Genomic DNA, 10,906 nt, shown 5'->3' with positions numbered 1-10,906 from the left:
GGAGATAGATTTACTTACAGGCCCAACCCCAGAAATGCTGTATCTAAGTGGTGGACATGGCAACCATTTAAAGCATGCAAACTCAACAGGAGTTCTCAGTGGGAATTCAGAATAGCTTTGCAATTCAAATGACAGGTATATTTCACAATGGCAGAATGTAATTTCACTGTCTGGAATTTGGCCAAGATATCAGGTCATGCTCTTATCCTTACAAAAAGAGTCTTGGGATGTTTAATCATCTCAAGCGGTTGGGGGCTTGGTTTTATTCCTGAATTAAATTTAAACACTTCCCTCAGGACCTTAAGACAATGCTGAAGCACCTGTTCAGTAAAGGCTGAGGTGAACAAGCATGTCATCTGTTTCTAACACTACCTTCATTTCCTGAATTTATATGCATGATGCCATTTCCTTTCCAAATCATTACGAGGTGTAGCCATATATGTATCTCTGTGTATGAGATCTAATGGTAGCAGACCCACATATCTGTATGCAGAAAAAGTACATGCTGGTGATTTCACTGCCTTTCACAACTATCTAAACTTCCAGACTGAGAAAACATTATTAGCAAAATTTTTTAAAATAAATAAATAAAAAAATAAATAAATAAAAAATAAAAATAAAAAAGCTCTCAACTTCTAATTTGGCTAATCAATAGTAGCATATATGTATCTCTGTGTATGAGATCTAATGGTAGCAGACCCACATATCTGTATGCAGAAAAAGTACATGCTGGTGATTTCACTGCCTTTCACAACTATCTAAACTTCCAGACTGAGAAAACATTATTAGCAAGATTTTTTAAAATAAATAAATAAATAAATAAATAAATAAATAAATAAAATAAATAAAAAATAAAAATAAAAAAGCTCTCAACTTCTAATTTGGCTAATCAATAGTAGCATAAACAAAGTAACAGTGCAGTCAGGCAGAGCAGAAACAAGAAAGCACATGCAGTTTAATGCTGACAAATAGCGCAGCATATCTTAGGGCAAAGAATAGAAAGAAGAAATATTTGTCAAATGGAGAGTATCTTCAGCATACTGAATAAGAACCCTTTTGCAGTAATACGAAGAAAGGCCCCCAAGCCATCAGCACAATGTGCAGCTGTAAGATGAAGGGAAACAGAAGGGTGGGTTGTACTGCTGGAGGAATACATTATCAATCAAAGCAAGGGCAAATTCAGGACACCTTCTGGGGAAGTACAAGTAGAAAGAAAATTCTCCTCCCTTTTCCTCAAGCTTCCCACCTACTTCACTCACAAAATCCTTTATTAAAACCTCCATTTTTGGCCAGTTCTTTCTTTCTAGTAAGAATGGAGGTCAACTCATAGTTAACACCCAACTTCACCTCTGCTGATAACCAGAGAGATAGAGATGGATTTTGGGGCGTCCATTGCTAAACCTTTGTGGTATTGGTGAAGGGATGGAAAACACTTTCATCTGGTTTTAAAATATATTAAACTAAGCCAATTTCAAACTCAGCCTAGCTCCATGCCCTGAAGAAAAGCTTTGAGTAAAGGGATTGGGGAGGTGGAAACAAAAGTGATTGTTGGCACTTCTTAAGTTAGCTATATAGCTGCATGAGTGATTGAAGAGGCAGCCTGCCTTCATCTGCAATGTGGGAAAAGAAACCCTTTGATCATAACTTGAAGGAAATGGTAATGTGTAGTAAGGGAAAATGGTTGCACACATTTTTCTCAGAGGTCAGGAGATAGCAACTTCATTGAGTAAAGATAGGCAGGAAGGAAAAAATTAGTCCAGTTTAGTACAAACATTTTTTCTGATCTATCAAAAAGACACCTCCTTGCTGGTGTACATTAGATCCATTATGAAAGGCACTTAGATATTCATCTCTCTGGTATCCTCTTAGCCTCCCAAAAGCAAGGAGAGTAAGAAGATGTATTACTTATTTTAAACTGTAAAGAGCAAATGAAGAGTAAATATATGTATGCTGATCAACTGAGTCCCCACAGTAAATCCCAGAAGAAAAGAGTTGAAATGGGAAAAAGAAAATGGCACCAATGAGGAAAAATTACATTGTACATCATGCTTAGACTGAGGTCCTAAATTTTGGGCACCTGATACATTGGAGCAAAGCTACTGAGTAACCTGATTTACTTTGGGCTCAGAGATTACTCTGCAAAACATGAAGTTAATGAAAGTCTGATAGGGGAAAATCACATATAATAATGCTCAACAGAGCCTTACTGGAGTGATCTTGCACTTCAGTGATGCATCCAAATAAACATTTATACAGTGGTAGCAAATATAGATATATGCTATACATGGATATATGCAATAGATAGATAGATGGACAGATGGATGGATAGACAGTATCTGTACTGTGCAAAAAACTTGACATTATGCATATGCATTCATCAGGATAAAAGAAGGAGAAATGCAACACTGTCTCCAGATTTTTTTTTCTTATTTTATTTATTTATTTTATTTATTTCATTTATTTATTTATGTATTCATTATTGCAGGAAAAAATGGACAAAGAACCCTAGAATAATAACATGGACAGATGGATTTTTAAGGTCTCATCCAACCCAGAACAATCTATGAGTCTAGGATTATTTCTACCCACTGGGTAAAAGGACACTGTTGGGAAGGTCGCCTAGTTGTAACAGATATTTCCTATTATGCGAACCAAGCAAGTAAATTACTCAAAGTACTTCTGAGGAGATCAGCAGTCTGAAAATTGCCATTAGAGAATAAATTAATGAACTCCAAATGATGGTATTGACTATTTTTATTGTTTTTATTGCTACAAACATCAAACATCTTTATGAAAGTCATATCGGTGAAGATAGAAAGATTAAAAATGATGGCTCAGCTACTTTTCTTTAGATGAGCAAAGAGGACAAATCCCAACTTTGCCCCAACCTTCCAGAACCTTCCAATCTTTTTTTTTTTTTCTTTTTGGAAGACTGGAAGAATGAATGAAGGGTAACAGTTCTAGTCTGGTGATTGTGTCTGGGAATGTGGCCATGGGGGTTGACAAGCCCCACGGCTGGTGATAACATCAGACTCTTAACAATAAGGCCATCAGGAATGTAAAGAGTTTAGAGGGAACAAAGAGGAGTGATTCAGGAGATGCCTTGCCCTTTCAGGTTGCCTATTCTCTGGCCATTGGGGCATGGGGGTTGCTGGTTGTTTGCGGTTGATGGGCAAAGTTGTTGACCAATGAATGGTTAGGGAAATGGACTGCTGTGGGGTGAATGGTATAAAAAGGGAGCCTGTCCTCGATAAGGAAGATATATATAATGAAGTTATGTGATCAATAATGTAGCAGCAGTTATTGATCCTAGAAGAACCCTAGTGTTCTTGTGGTCATTACGCCACAAATGGCACCTGAACAGGGACCTAAAGAAAATGAACAGGGACCTGAACAACAGGAACAAGGACAGGCTAGCAGAACAGGGACAAAAACAAAAAAGGAATAAATTGGGACAGGCTAACAGAACGGGTACCAGGACAGGAACAGGGACGTTGATCGCATTATGAAGATAGGTTCGGCAAAATTCAGCAAACTGCTCAAAGAAGCTTGTTTGTTAAACTCTTGCCAGAATTCGGAAAACTTTGCTATGTTAATATTTCAAATGATACCTTTTCTGATTGTATTTTTGTGTCTGTTCACGTGGGAGAAAAGGACGTGTGTAAACACCTTCTGTCAGCTTTTGCAAAATTAGGAGTTCCAAAAATGATTAAAACAGATAATGGGCCAGGATATGGGGCCCATGCAACCCACTTTTTTTCAACAGTGGGATAATCAACATCTGACAAGTATACCTCATTCTCCCCACGGGTCAAGCAATTATGGAATAGGCCCATGGTACCCTAAAAGTACACCCTCACTCATGTGTTGCAATGGAACAGACTCAATAGGAAGGACAGGGTGGGAAGACAAGGAAGGGGATATTCCCAACGTGTAAGAGAGCATCTGGAATACATAGAGCTCTAACTGGGAATGGATCAGGAGCCAACTGAGAGTTTATGAGTTAGGGATTAAAGGGAGTACAGGAAAAGGTGACATTATATTGGGTATCTGCTACAGGGAGACAGCCTAGGTAGAAAAAGGAGATGAGACCCTTTACAAACACATAGTAGTGGTCTCAACTTCACATGCCCTGGTCCTCATGAACAAATTCAACTGCCCTAATATACGTTGAGGGACAACGCAGCAGACCACAGACAATCCACAAGATTCCTGGAATGTGTTGATGATACATTCCTTATTCAAATGATAGAGGAGTCAATGAGAAGAGCTGGACCTCATTCTCTACAGCCAGAAGGGGCTTGTGAAGAATGTGAATATCAAAGGCAGCCTTGGCTGCAGTGACCATGAAACTGTGAGATTAAAGATCCTTGGAGCAGCTAGGAAGGCACACAGGCAAGAAAAGGACTTGAGGGTTCTGGTGGACACACAGTTGAACACAAACCAGCAGTGTGCCCTTGCCACTAAGAAAACTAATTGTATTCTTGGCTTATTTAGAGAAAGTGTTGCCACCAGGACAAGAGAGATGAACCTTCTCTCTGTTCTGCACTGATGAGGCCACACTTGGAGTTCTCTGCCCACTTCTGGGCTCCCCAAGACACAAGAGACACAGACATTACAAGGGGCCACTCAGAGGACCAAGGGACTAGAGCATCTCTCCTTTGAGGAAAAGTTGACAAAGTGGGGACTGTTCACTGTGGAGAAGAGGGGGCTCAGGGAGCATAGTGTTTTCACACCAATGGCCAGCTAAGCTCCACCACAGCACTCTCTCACTTCCCTTCCTCAAAGGAAAAGGGACGGGAGAAACTATGATGGAAAAAAAATAAATAAAGGCTAACATGCAGAGATAAGGATAATCAAAAAAGCAAAAAAAAAAAAAAAAAAAAAAATGCACAAGAACAATCAAAAGGTGTGTGGAAGCAAAGAGAGTAAAGGCATCTATTTTATACCTCTCACTGACATTTTTTATGAAGCATGGCCTCAGTGTATGAGTAGCGGTTGTTCAGGAGGACAGAGGTTTTCATAACAGGAGCCCCCCGCCTTTCCCAGCTTTTATTACCCAGTGTGACATCACAGAATCACAGAACCACAGAATTTTCTAGGTTGGAAGAGACCTCAAGGTCATCGAGTCCAACATCTGACCTAACGCTAACAGCCCTCCACTAAACCATATCCCTAAGCTCTACATCTAAACGTCTTTTGAAGACTTCCAAGGATGGCGACTCCACCACTTCCCTGGGCAGCCTGTTCCAGTGCCTCACCACCCTTTCAGTGAAAATCATATGGGATGGGATGTAACTGTGGTCAGTTTAGGCCAACTGCCCTAGCAATGACCCTTCCCCACTTCCCCACTTCTTGCCCACCTCCAGCCCACTGGCCCTGGGGGAGTTTGAAGAGAGTCTTGATGCTATGCCAGCACTGCTCAGCAATAGACAAAACATCAGTGTGATATCAGGGCTGTTCTAGTTACAAGTGCCGAGCACAACACCATAAGGACTTCCTGGGAAAAGGTAACTCCATCCCAGCCAAATGCAGTACAGGACGATCTCACCAAGGTGTATGAATCTGGCTGTCGGGGGAGGTCCCAGTTGACTGGTGGCTAGCAAACATGACGCCCATCTACAAGAAGGGTCGGAGGGCAGACCCGGGAAAATACAGGCCTGTCAGTTTGACCTCAGTGCCAGGGAAGCTCATGGAGCAGATTCTCTTGAGAGTCATCATGCAGCACTTCCAGGGCAAGCAGGCGATCAGGCCCAGTCAGCATGGGTTTATGAAAGGCAGGTCCTGCTTGATGAACCTGATCTCCTTCTATAAGAAAGTGATGCGCTGGGTGGATGAGGGAAAGACTGTGTATGTGGTCTACCTTGACTTCAGCAAGGCTTTTGACACCGTCTCCCACAGCATTCTCCTCAAGAAACTGGCTGCTCTGGGCTTGGACTGGCGCACGCTTCGTTGGGTTAGAAACTGGCTGGATAGCCGGGCCCAAAGAGTCGTGGTGAATGGAGTCAAGTCTAGCTGGAGGCCAGTTACTAGTGGCATTCCCCAGGGCTCGGTACTGGGGCCAGTCCTCTTTAATATCTTCATCAGTGATCTGGATGAGGGCATTGAGTGCACCCTCAGTAAGTTCGCAGATGACACCAAGTTAGGTGCGTGTGTCAATCTGCTTGAGGGTAGGAAGGCTCTGCAGGAGGACCTGGACAGGCTGCACCGATGGGCTGAGGTCAACTGCATGAAGTTCAACAAGGCCAAGTGCCGGGTCCTGCAACTGGGGCGCAATAACCCCAAGCAGAGCTACAGGCTGGGAGAGGAATGGTTGGAAAGCTGCCTGGCAGAGAAGGACCTGGGAGTGATGGTGGACAGTCGGCTGAATATGAGCCAGCAGTGTGCTCAGGTGGCCAAGAAGGGCAACAGCATCCTGGCTTGCATAATAAACAGTGTGACCAGCAGGGCTAGGGAAGTGATCGTCCCCCTGTACTCAGCTCTGGTGAGGCCGCACCTCAAGTACTGTGTTCAGTTTTGGGCCCCTCGCTACAAGAAGGACATCGAGGTGCTCGAGCGAGTCCAGAGAAGGGCAACGAAGCTGGTGAGGGGCCTGGAGAACAAGTCCTACGAGGAGCAGCTGAGGGAGCTGGGCTTGTTCAGCCTGGAGAAGAGGAGGCTCAGGGGCGACCTTATTGCTCTCTACAGATACCTTAAAGGAGGCTGTAGAGAGGTGATGGTTGGTCTGTTCTCCCACATGCCTGGTGACAGGACGAGGGGGAATGGGCTTAAGTTGAGCCAGGGGAGTTCTAGGTTGGATGTTAGGAAGGACTTCTTTACCGAAAGGTTTGTTAGACATTGGAACAGGCTGCCCAGGGAAGTGGTTGAGTCACCATCCCTGGAAGTCTTTAAAAGACGTTTAGATGTAGAGCTTAGGGATATGGTTTAGTGGGGACTGTTAGTGTTAGGTCAGAGGTTGGACTTGATGATCTTGAGGTCTCTTCCAACCTAGAAATTCTGTGATTCTGTGTGATACTCTGTGATTCTCTGAATACCTGAAGGGAGGGTACAAAGAAGATGGAGACAGTTCCAGTGGTGTCCAGTGCCAGGACAACAGGGAACAAACTAGAAGAGGTTCAGGTTCCATCTAACTATCAGGCAGCACTTGTTTGTTGTGAGGGTGACCAAGCACTGGCATGGGTTACCATGGTAGATTTCAAGTCTGCCTTCTTGGAGACCTTCAAAAGCCATCAGGACATGGTCCTGGGCAACCTGCTCTGGGTGTTCCTGCTTGAGTGGGGGGATGAACAAGATAACCTCCAGAGGCACCCTGCCAACCTAAATTGTTCAGTGATTTGTTTCCTCATTTTGACCAGCTTCCTAAAAAGATCTATAGATGGTTGTATGCCAGGCCATAACATGGTTTGGCACTTGAGTACATATAATAGTATTTTCACATCTTGGTAAATTCACAGAATTTTCTAGGTTGGAAGAGACCTCAAGGTCATCGAGTCCAACCTCCAACCTAACGCTAACAGCCCTCCACTAAACCATATCCCTAAGCTCTACATCTAAGCGTCTTTTGAAGACTTCCAGGGATGGTGACTCCACCACTTCCCTGGGCAGCCTGTTCCAATGCCTCACAACCCTTTCTGTAAAGAAGTTCTTCCTAACATCTAACCTAAAACTCCCCTGGCTCAACTTAAGCCCATTCCCCCTCGTCCTGTCACCAGGCACGTGGGAGAACAGGCCAACCCCCACCTCTCTACAGCCTCCTTTAAGGTATCTGTAAAGAGCAATAAGGTCACCCCTGAGCCTCCTCTTCTCCAGGCTGAACAAGCCCAGCTCCCTCAGCCGCTCCTCGTAGGACTTGTTCTCCAGGCCCCTCACCAGCTTCGTCGCCCTTCTCTGCACCCGCTCAAGCACCTCGATGTCCTTCTTGTAGCGAGGGGCCCAAAACTGAACACAGTACTCGAGGTGCGGCCTCACCAGAGCTGAGTACAGGGGGACGATCACCTCCCTAGCCCTGCTGGTCACGCTGTTCCTAATACAAGCCAGGATGCCGTTGGCCTTCTTGGCCACCTGAGCACACTGCTGGCTCATATTCAGCCGACTGTCCACCATCACTCCCAGGTCCTTCTCTGCCAGGCAGCTTTCCAACCATTCCTCTCCCAGCCTGTAGCTCTGCTTGGGGTTATTGCGCCCCAGGTGCAGGACCCGGCACTTGGCCTTGTTAAACTTCATGCAGTTGACCTCAGCCCATCGGTGCAGCCTATCCAGATCCTCCTGCAGAGCTTTCCTACCCTCAAGCAGATCGACACACGCACCTAACTTGGTGTCATCTGCGAACTTACTGAGGGTGCACTCGATGCCCTCGTCCAGATCATCGATGAAGATATTAAAGAGGACCGGCCCCAGCACCGAGCCCTGGGGGACGCCACTAGTGACTGGCCTCCAACTGGACTTGGCTCCATTCACCACGACTCTTTGGGCCCGGCTATCCAGCCAGTTTCTAACCCAACGAAGCGTGCGCCAGTCCAAGCCAAGAGCAGCCAGTTTCTTGAGGAGAATGCTGTGGGAGACGGTGTCAAAAGCCTTGCTGAAGTCAAGGTAGACCACATCCACAGCCTTTCCCTCATCCACCCAGCGCGTCACTCTGTCATAGAAGGAGATCAGGTTCGTCAGGCATGACCTGCCTTTCATAAAGCCATATGGTCTATCACTATTATAGAGCTAATCATGAGGAGCTCACTTGGTATTAGTGGATATAACAGGGTGTATATTTCCATGTGAGTTACTCATTTGTCTTCCTGGTTGGCATCTTTGAAATTCTTTGTGCCATGCATTTATTGTGTATCCTGGTAGTCCTGAATATAAATAGAGACTTCTCTGTTAAAAACACACGTGTACGCATACACATCCATCCCCACACACACATATATCTAAACACAAAATATATGGACATGCACACACACACATTCAGAGAAGAAGGGAAAAAGAAAAAAAAAAAAAAAAAGAAGAAGAAAAAAAAAAGGTGGCATTGCTTATTTTTCACTCCTATAAATAGTTATTTTTTGCCTTCAGACCCAATAACAGACACCAAGCTGCTGCCCACTTCATGATCCATTCATGAATTAAAGGAAGGAAGCAGGCAAGTACAAAAACACCACACTCCCTTGGAAGACTTTGCTATTTAATAGCTTTTTTTTTTTTTTTTTTTTTTTAAATCTCAGAGAGAAACGATTTGCCTAGGAATGGAGTGACGATTTCTCTCTTTTCAATAGCTCCACAGGCTCTTCTTTTTACAGTGTCAAACATGCATTGTCTGCTTCCTGTTCAGTAATTCTCAGTGTCCTACCAACTTACTGATAGGAGGTATGTGTATCAGTAGATCATATCTCATCCAGCCTTGTCCAGATCTCTTACTTTACAGGTACTACACTTTGAAATAAACATTTGCAGACTTTTTTTTTCAAGCTGTTCCTCACATTCAGGAGGACTTTTTCCATAAACATTCGTAATGCTGTTTCCTCATCACATTTCAGCCATGCTCAGACACATGGCCTTGAAACTTTCTTGTCTTTTCCCACCCATCAGAACAACAACAAAACACTAAAAAAAGAGTTTTGCACTGCAGATCTGCTGTGACTATTGCCACTTATCTTCATCTTGTTATTACTTCCTTGTGTTCCTCTTATCTTTTTATATTTATCCAGATTTTTTTTTTTTTTTTTTTTTTTTTTTTTTTAGGCAGAAACTATCCTTTTGGTTTTGTTTGTACAGTGTCTGAAATAGTTGGGCTTTAGTCAGTGACAGTAGGATAACATTATGAAGCAAATAAATAATGACAATTTAAGAGATGTGTAAATCACTTTGTCGTGTGGTTGTACATGCTCTAATGTTCTATGGGTAAGACGAGCATCAAGAGGGTCAAAGAGAGAGAGAGAGAGAAATGTCAGCAAACACTTGGATTTTTTTTTCTTATGTTTTTATGGTGGATACTGTATGTTTCATTGTTCTTCCTTTCTGTTGTGTTCCCTGCCACCCCAGAAAGCTAAAGGTAGTGTGGAAAGATAACTTGGAATGCGTAGAGGGAAATTATATTTTTTATAGAAAGCTGCCATTTTAGCAAAGCCACTTTTCAGAGCAGATCTGCACATGACTGAAAACACTAGTTTTATATTTTGACCCATTTATCTCCTTTAGGACATAACAGGTATACAAACAACTGCTGAATCTGAAGGTAAGAGTAATTTCTGCTACAGAGGTAAGAAAGAGTAATTTCTGTTACAGGTATTATAAGTTGGTTTAAGAATGCACTTCCACAAATTTCAAATTAGCAGTTAATTAGCTATATATGTGGAAATTTCACTTTCTTAATCATTGTCAATATTTGGAAACTTCTTTTATAGATTTGTGATTAACTTCTAATTATAAACTAAGTACACTGTTCATTGTAATAGAGGACCCATGTGCGTTGACAGAGAATCTATAAATGACGCCCAGGAGACAGCAGCGGATATAATATATTCCAGTCTTGCGATCTCCGTTTACTAACCAAGAATGCCTCAAGACACCTAGTGCTGGATCTTGGGAGCTATTCTTGCCACCATTAAGAAACAGAAAGTATTTCAGCTCCCAGCAAATGACATAGGTGAACTTCCTGCTTCCTTCAAGTTTAAGCAAGGTGATAAGAGAGGAAAGAAACTGGGGGAGGGGGAAGGGAACATGACTACAATGTCACACAGCAGCAAACAGCAGCACAGATGAATTGTTGTATTATGTGGTGGGGAATGAACTCAGTGTGTCTGCCTCAAGAAAGTCATCATTCCCCCTGCCTATTTCCTAAGAAAATAAAGCTGAAAGATCAGAGAAACTGGGGATGACATTATCTCTAGCAATGGTGGCATTCAATCATAGATTTCAT

The sequence above is a fragment of the Aythya ferina genome, assembly GCF_964211825.1.
Source record: "Aythya ferina genome assembly, chromosome: Z".
NCBI classification, from domain to species: Eukaryota; Metazoa; Chordata; class Aves; order Anseriformes; family Anatidae; genus Aythya; species Aythya ferina.
Note: the sequence above shows the minus strand (reverse complement) of the source record.